Raw genomic sequence first — 9,625 nt, 5'->3', positions numbered from 1 at the left:
TATGGATGCTTTGATTCCTGCAAACACCAGAGTCTGAGTGCCATAGTCAATTGTTGTTTTGAATTGTTTCATTTAGCAAAGTATGTTTGAATCTGAAAATTATTCGAGTTATCATCCAAAGCAAATGGAAAGTTAACTTAGACATTCCTTCTTGTATCTTGACAGCTGCTTGATCAATATCCCAAAACAGAGGAACAAGGGAGATGCAGGTTTAAATATAAAATCAGCTATATGTATAAAATCATATAGTGTCACTATTTCTCAGCCCAACCTACCTCACAGGAATGTGGTGGGGATAAAGTGAAGAGCTATCTCCATGTAAGTTGGCTGGAGTTCCTGGAGAAATAGCAGGATAAAATGCTAACTATCAGTTTATTCATATTAGCAGGTCATCACTCTTCATTTAAAATTAAGCACACAAACTAAAAAGAAAATATTATCCCTTCTTTTAGAGGGCAAATAAAACTATTCTGAAAATTTGGACGAGATCACATTTTTGCTGAAGAAGAAACTTCCTCCCCACAATATCAGAGCAAATAAGGAAGCAAGTTTTGTAAGTCATCAGTTATCATACAAGTAGTCCTCAACGTACAACCACAATTGAGCCCAAAATTTCTGTTGATAAGTAAGACAGATGTTAAGTGAGTTTTGCCCCATTTTACAGCCTTTCCTGCCACAGTTGTTAAGTGAATTAATGCAACTGTTAAATTAGTAACATGGTTGCTAAGTGAATATGGCTTCCCCATTGACTGCTTGTCAGACAGTCACAAGAGATGATCATATAACCCTGGGACACCATAAATACATGCCAGTTGCCAAGCCTCTGAATTTTGATCATGTGACCATGGGAATGCTGCAAATGTCATAAGGGTGAGAAATGGTCATAAGTCACTTTTTCAGTGTTGTAACTTTGAATGGTCACTAAACGAACTGTTGTAAGTCAAGGATTACTTATATATTGAGGTTTTTACTACACAAAAAGAGAAAGGTTTGAATAGAAATAATTTTCACTCCTTTGATATCTTACTCCAAACTTTTCCAAACAACGTCCTCCAGAAATGTCAGCTTATGAGTTCCTTTTAATTTTCACCTAACATAGGTAGGACTTACAATCCAGCAGCCCCAAAGTACCATGTAGGGAGATCTATGGGTGTAGTAATTCAGTATCTCTTTAAAGTGTGAAACTGGAGAAAGCTAGGCATATCAGTAGCCACCAGAATTAGAAAAGTCAGTTGCCTTGACTTTATGTCCAACAATATTTACCCAAAAGTACAAAGAAAATGTTTGAATTATTATATGAATGTGTCTAACATATTACAAAGTTTATATAATAAGATTGCATTTGTTCAGATCTGAAAATCATTGTGGTTTGTTGCATATATGTGTACTTACATCACTTCCCAATATGTGTGTGAGGTGAGACACAAATTTGGAGGAGTCTAAGGCTGTTATAGAGATATATACTGTACAGTGGATATAAAAAGCCCACACTCCCCTGGTTAAAATGCTAGAGTTTTGAGATGTAAAAAAATCAGACCAGGATAAATAGCTTCAGATTTTTTTTCCCACTTTTAATACAACCTATAAGCTATACAACTGAAAAACAACTTTAAATCCTTTAGAGGGAGAAATAAAAATAAAATACAATAAAATGGTTGCATAAGTGTGCGCGTATCCTTTCAGAAGCAGGGCTATGGCCGTGTTCCGAATTAACCAATAACATTCCAAGTGATGTTAGTCATTTACAGGTTGGCCGGACATACTTGCCATCACTTAAAGTGACTCTGATCAAGTCTATATAAAGTTCAGCTGTTCTAGTCAGATTTTTTTTGACATTTACTCAGTTGCCTCTTACAGCAAAAGCCATGGTCTGCACAGAGCTTACAAAACATCAAAGGGATTTCATAGGAAGGTATCAATCAGGAGAAAGGTACAATTTTTTTTCCAGGCATTGTCTATACCAGTATTTCCCAAACTTGACAATTTTAAGGCATGTGGACTTTAAGGCGTGTGCTGGCTGTGGAATTCTGGGAGTTGAAGTCCACATGCCTTAAAATTGTCAAGTTTGGGAAACACTGGTCTATACTATGGAACTACAGTGAAGACAGCCATGCACAAGTGGAGAAAATATGACACAACAGGGATATTACCAAGAACTGGATGTCCCTCCAAACTTTTATGAAAATCCAACAAGAAAACTGGTCCAAGAGGCTGCCAAGAGGCCTACAGCACAATAAAGGTTAAAAAAAAAAGTCCCTGTGGATTTTACTTCGCTAGTCATTGTCGTCTATACGAGGCAGTACTCATCTCCATTTCAAAGCCATTGAGCCAGAGCTGTCTGAAAAACATTTCCAAAGTCATGTGACCAGCATGACATCACAGAATGTGTTATCTTCCCACCAAAATGGTACCTATTTCAAGATCCGAGCTCCACACGACAGGGCGAGTTCCTGTCTTTGCTCCAGCACCTGCTAACTTAACATTAAAGGAATTTCTGGAAAGTACTGCTTGTGTACTAGACGTGACAACAATCTTCCATATTCTTCATATATCTGGGCTGTGGAGTAGAGTAGCAAGACGAAAGCCTTTTCTTTACAAAGAAAAACATCCAAGCCCGGCTATATTTACAAAAACCTATATCAAGTCAGACAAAAGCATGTGGGAAAATAAGCTGTGCTCTGATGAGACCAAGGTTGACCTTTTTTGAATTCCAAAAAGTATGTTTGGTGCAAAAACAACACTGTGCATCGGTGTTGTTTTTGTACACCATACCCTAGTGTACATCGTGCCCACAGTGAAACATGGCAGTGGCAGCATTATGGTTTGGGGCTGCTTTTCTTCAGGTGGAATAGGGGCTTTAGTCAAGGTGGATGGAATTATGAACAATTCCAAATATCCGTCAATTTTGGCACAAAACCTTCAGGCCTCTGCTAAAATGCTGAAGATGAAGAGGAATTTCAGCACAACAATGACCCAGAGCATATCTCCAAATCAACAAAAGAATGTCTTCCCCAGAAGAAGATCAAAGTTTTGGAATGGCCCAGGCAGAGTCCGGACCTGAATCCAATTGAAAATCTATAGGGTGACCTGAAAGAGTGTTGTGCACAGGAGACGTCCTTGCAACCTGACTGATTGGAGCACTTTTGCAAGAAAGAGTGGGCAAAGATTCCCAAGGCAAGATATGTCATGCTTATAGGCTCCTACCCCAAAAGACCGAATTCTGTCATAAAATCAAAAGGTGCTTCAACAAAATATTAGTTTAAAGTACACTTATGCAACCACGTTATTGTAGGTGCCTTATTTTTATTTTTTCCTCTAAAAGATTTGTTTGTTTTTCAATTGAATTGTACAGTTTTTCAATTGAATTGTATATTAAAGGTGGAAAAAATCTGAAGTGATTTATCTTGGTCTGATTTTCTTTTTTACATCTCATAAAACTGGCACTTTAACAGGGGGTGTACAGTTAGTGCTCAACTTACAACCACGACTGAGCCCAACATTTCTGTTGCTAAGCAAGACAGTTGAGTTTTGCCCCACTTTATGATCTTTCTTGCCACAGTTAAGTGAACCACTACACCAAGTTCAGTTAGTAACGTGACTAAGTTAATCTTGATTTCCCACTGACTTTGTCAGGTTACAAAAGGTGATCAGATGACCCCTGCAAATGTCATAAATATAAGTCAGTGTCTGATATTTGTTCACATGACCGTGAGGATGCTGCAACGTGTGAAAAACGGTCATAAGTCTCTATTTTCAGTGTCACTGTAACTTTGAAGATTAACTAAACATTTTTAAGTTGAGGACTACCTATATAGATTTTTATAGCCATTGTAATTTATATCTTATCAGTTTCAATATAAAAAGAATCAGCTCATAGATGATAGGAAATATTTATGCCTGCCTTATGCAATTTGGATAACTATTACCAATTGTAGCTAACTGTTTTACAAATGCATTGGGCTGGAATTCCCAAGCTAACACAACCACTGACCATATAATTGAAATTCAACACAGGTCAATGGCTAGAAAACAGTCTGATCTAAGGTTCTATCCACTATTATCTTTAGAGATCATTTGCCTAAACTAGGAAAAGCATTATATACTGCATGAACACATACCGTATTTTCCGGCGTATAAGACAACTTTCTAAACCATGCAAATCGTCTCCGAAGTCGGGGGTCGTCTTATATGCCGAGTCATCTTATACGCCGGAAAATATGGTATTTTTCGGCGTATAAGACGACTTTCTAACCATGCAAATTGTCTCCGAAGTCAGGGGTCATCTTATACGCCAAGTCGTCTTATACGCCGAAAAATACGGTACTTCTAAATAAGTATGGAGCATGTGAAATTGGCTGTCTGCTTAGTGAACAGAGCTTTTTCACACTGAACCAGCAGTTAAATCTTGCATAACAGATTTATTAAATCTTGCATAATGTTATCCTTTTCATACTTACATTTGCTGTGAAATTTTTAGAAAAAAGTGCCACGTTGATGACTTTTCTATTTGTATACTTAATGTTTCCAGTTGGAATCTGATGTACAATTGTTTTGTGTCATATGTGCTTTACTTGGTTCTTGCAATTGCCAACTTCCTAGCAATGTGAAGGAACTCACTGACCAATACAAAAAGATATTTGCACTCTAGCAGGTAGCAGTATCATTGCTACAAAAGTAGAATGTATTATTTTTATCTGACGGCAATATCAGTTAAAGGAACACAGCCCTTCAGTCACTTATGGTGGTTTCTCATACATTCAAGTTTCTTTTCCATTTCAGGCTTACAGTAGTCCATTATCTTACATGGCTCTTGGGCACTATCTGGCTTGTTCAACCTCCCAATGTGCAGCTCTATAATGACTGATAGTATTGATTAAGAGTGCCTACCTATTTCATTTCCCTAAGACTGAATTATGATTATTATATGATTATTATATAATTATTATATAATTATTATATAATTATAATAATCATTTGTTAAGCTTAAAAGTTGTTTATTTGCTGATAAAGGCTCACTTTGAATGAGAATCTTCTCCTGAGCAGTACAGAGGTAAAAAGAAAAGTATTGAAACGGATCCCAATATTAACGAAATAAATTCACTAAACCTACCCAGAAAATACCTGATCCATCCATAGATTGTTTCACAAAAATAGCAAGAAATATTGTTGGTTCCTCACCTTTTTCAGTATAAACTTGTTCCTCTTTAACAAAAGAAGCAAGGGAAACAATCTTGGTTCTCAGCATGCCAATGTGAATAGTGGTCAAGAAATTTGTGTCAGCTGAAATTCTGCTCTGATAGTCTAATTCAGGGGTGTCAAACTCGCAATGTCACGTGACGTGTCGCAACATATCATGAGTTTTTCCTCATTGTTGGGGCTGGGGTGGGTGCGGTTTCGACATGACGCATCCAGCCCATGGGCTAGCAGTTTGACACCCCTGATCTAATTGATCACTATGAGATTTGTGCTTATTTATGAATATTGCCACTTTTCCATGCAGATATGCAAAAAGCATTGTTTCAACTTGTCAAACTGTGTTTATATGATTTATGATATTGTAAGGATTGTATATAATCTTTAGAATCACCAATTCCCAGTTTTCATCAGAATGGGAAGAAAAATACAGGTCATCTGTTTTTCCTTATATTTACTATTACTAATTGCCTAAGATGTCATCCACAGAATAAGGCAATTTTGAACATTATTTTCTGCAGTTTTAGCTCTAGAATGGTTCTTTAAATCAAATGAATGAAATACAACATGCATTGAAGTGATATTTTCTTCCTGGCTATTTTCTTTTTTTTCAAATCTGCTGCACCTGCACTATTACATTCACTGGAAACGTTAAATATTTAATGCGGACATTTTCACCACTGTCCCACCATAATTTACCTACGTTATCACTGCTTCCTACAAAATTTAAACACATACCGTATGTTATGCATTCTCAGATTGTCAGCCAATTGTGAAGCCTGTCTCTAGGCAGAGTAGCTTGATGTAAATATGTTGCTTAAGTAATAAATAAGATGGGGATTTATAATATAAAGTAAAATCAGTAAACATAAGTTTACTCCAACCAGCATTATCATTCTGATTCCATTTGTTAGACTGACTGTGTTCAAACATGTCATTTGTTGGTTAGATTCAAACTCATTCTAATATAAAAGATTTAAGGCTAAAATCATTAACATAAAGAAGAAATATTTTGTGAAAAAATAAGCATGACTGAGTGATGGTTATAGCTAGGATAGTGATTACAATTCTGTGCAGTATTTCACACCAATAAGTTATCAATGAACAGAATCATGTCCATGCTTAAGATCAAAAATTATCAGAGTGGAAGTATCATTTTTAAAGTGGCCTGCAACTTTGTTTTGTCAATGTTTATTAAATAATGTTATAAACTGTCCCACTCCTCCTCATGATGCAATCTTTTGCTATGCTTAGGATCAAGCTACATGAATGATTCTTTGAAGCTGTATAATGTTTTGGATTTAGTTTAAAAAAATATTTCAAAGCATGCAAGGTCACAAATGTAGCAGCAGTCTGCAGCTGTTGTTTTTTTAAGTAGCCACCTTTTTCCATGACTGAACAATTCTGTGAAAAGAATAAATGTTTTTCATTCTCATGTGCTCCAAGTTGTTTTTTCCAAAATGAATTCAAAGAACTGCAAATCCCTACATTCCTGAAAACATCAGCAAGAAAGGAGTCTTAATGTATGAAGTACAAGAAGAAATGATGCTGGCAGTTATTTTCCCATAATATGGCATACCTCTGAGTTGTTTAAAAATACATCAAGCTAAGTTTCTTTTTCCCTTTTCTTCTCCATATAAAAAAAACTATTATTGCATATTTGATTGGTGCTATAAAAGGTAATCCTTGATTGAAAATATGAATATAGGCCACACTGTTCATATGCAACCACAGAACTCTGTGTCACATCATGAGATGAGATACACTTAGAAAGATTGTTGAAAATAAAATACCAAGTTTCATAAAAGACATATGAACTATATTAGAATATATCCTCATTTAATAGTCACAGCGACCATCGTAATTTGAAGTTATGATTGACACCCTCCCCCCAAAGCTATATATGAACTGGTTCCAGAGTTCCAACAGTGGCACCCCTACTGATTACAGCATTCCAGTCATGCAATTCACTTTTTTTTTCCTGTTTTTGGCCTTTTCCCATTCACATCCTCAAGGACTATGAGCAGGATTAGAGAAAAAACAAGGCTTTCTTCATCTCCTAAGGATCACTGCCGATTCTGGTTTTCTGCTACTATTAACAGTAAACTAGCAAACTGCTCCCCACTGATCAATCAAATTGATAATATGGCCAGCAGAAAAATGCTTATGGAGATTCTCAGTCATCCAGGTCATGGTTGTCCAAAGATGGTTTTCCAAAAGGCAACTGGACTTTGTTTTTTCCTTGAAGACTTTTTTCCTTCTCATCCAAGAAGCTTCTTCAATTCTGTCTGAATAGCAGGGAACGGAACCATTCCCTTTTGAAAAGCACCTTTGGCACAACCATGGCCTGGATGAGTGAGAATATCCACAAGCATTTTCCCACTGGCCATATTATCAGTGTGATTGAATGGAACCATTCCCTGCCATTTGATCAGAACTGAAGAAGCTTCTTGGATGAGAAGCGAATGTCTTCAAGGAAACAACAAAGGAAGTCCAGTTGGCTTTTGAAAAGCACCTTTGGGATGCCAATAGGAAAACAGAACCAAGGGTTCCTTGTGGGCTATAAATTATAGGCTATTCCTCCTTGGAATGAAATACTTATCTATAGGACAAAAAAAAATCTAAAAGGGGTGCTGGATATTTATCCTTCTCAAATACTTGGAATCACTTCCTGAAGTTGATACGAAGATTTAGGGCTACACATAAAAATATTTAACATATGGGCATTTCTATATGAGGGCAAAGGATTGATTTAGATCCTTCTTGAGAGTACTGATAATAATTTTTAATACACTAACTTATAATTTATGTGATTTTTCTTTACACGTAAGATTCTATCTGTTTGGTATGTGGTCACATGCGAACCAGAAGAGTCTAAACACATGGTAAATTGAATAAATATACATATACTCTAGTCTTACACACAAAAATTAGTTTATGATTCCTTGAACCACCCAGAATGCATCTCATTAACACAGTCACTTGAACTCAAACCCATGCTCTAACCTAGGGAACAATCTAAGGCTATCCATATTCATCTTATTCTGAGCTATTAATTTCTCAACTACTCCTTTCAAGTTGGGGAATACCATTAAATTACTTGGATAATAGAAAAGAAACAGAACAGCTTGTCACTTTGGTAGATATAATCAAATACCATATTTGTAACTATACACTGAAAAAAGTAAAGTACAAAACTGAAAGTTGGTACTAAAGCTAAACTTCCCCAACTTATTGCATTCCAGATGTATGTGCCCATACTGATTGGGAATTCCAGTACATCTGGAGAGGATGTATTGATATCCACGACTAAAACTCAGTATATCAAAAAACTAAAGTTTTAGATGACATTTATCAACCCGGGCAAGCATGGATCCAATTAACAAGATGCTTCCCAATTATCTCCAATAAAAAACATCAGAATTATCACTATTGTAAGAACTTATTTCATATTAATAATAATTCTCAAGCCAAAAACCTAAATATTTTCCCTTTTTTCTGAACAATATAGACAGTGTGAAGAATGTTGGTTCTTGACTAATTATAACTTTCCCAGCAAATAGTTTACAGACAGCAGTGTTTTATTTTAATTGGTAAAGCTTAGCCATAATCCAGTACTAAACTCTAGATAATCACCCACCCTCCTTGTGTGTCCTTGGTTTTAATATCTGATTTTAACTTTTTTTGTTTTAACTGTATATATAACTGTAAGCCACCCAGAGTTACCCTATGGTAAGATGAGCAGCCAATACATTTTATAAATAAATAAAAAAGATGCTATGAGAAGCCTTCTTGATATTTTAGATTCAATATACTATCTTGTGTAATAGATCAATAGAAATATTAGTATAATGTTCTGTAACCTTACCAATTCTTAACATTTCTTCAAGACAATTTGCCTTTAAAACTGTAGAAGGGATGTTAGAACTTTGGGGGGAGGGGAGTGAAAAGAGGGATCAGCCTAGGAACCCTACATAGTAGCCATGAGAGAATGAAGTCCAACCCCCTTGAGTGCTACTGACCTTTATCTAATTCTAAGCAGATGCTGATTGATTCCTGCGCCAACTGAAGCCTGTGCATAGGGTTTTAGCAATAAATTAGTTTAACTGAATCTTCACGTGTGAACCTGGTTTTCAGTTCCAGGGTGGCAACAAAAAAAAAAGTTCCTTAGTGTTTGACATAAGTAGGCAAAGCTGCAAAAAAAATAATAATATCCAATTTAATTTAGGAATTAAAGGGTCTCCTAGCACCTTGCTGCAGTCATTTAGAAGATTTTTTGAAAAGCTTTCCAAAATATTTGAGAACATTTTGGTAGGTAGCAATATACTAATGGAATTCCTATTTGGGGGGATCTTTCTCATTATAAACAAACATTGCATATCAGACACTTATGTTTTTAAGTCCAGGGCATTTCATGTTTCAATTGTGCTGC

The 9,625-nt window shown here is 36.0% G+C and overlaps 1 protein-coding gene across 6 annotated transcripts in view; it reads right to left on the bottom strand.

The window, feature by feature from the left end:
- RBM15 (RNA binding motif protein 15) overlaps positions 1–9,625 on the bottom strand; it is a 30,991-nt gene that overhangs the window by 8,255 nt on the left and 13,111 nt on the right. For all 6 annotated transcript variants that reach the window (XM_039323106.1, XM_039323101.1, XM_039323105.1 and 3 more), the window contains one exon: positions 276–336. The gene's annotated coding sequence lies outside the window, so the exon portion shown is untranslated. The remainder of the gene's footprint in view (positions 1–275; positions 337–9,625) is intronic.

The sequence above is a fragment of the Crotalus tigris genome, unplaced genomic scaffold (assembly GCF_016545835.1).
Source record: "Crotalus tigris isolate CLP2741 ecotype Arizona unplaced genomic scaffold, ASM1654583v1 scf7180000024167.7108832, whole genome shotgun sequence".
NCBI lineage: Eukaryota > Metazoa > Chordata > Lepidosauria > Squamata > Viperidae > Crotalus > Crotalus tigris.
This window is presented reverse-complemented; position numbering and strand designations above follow the sequence as displayed.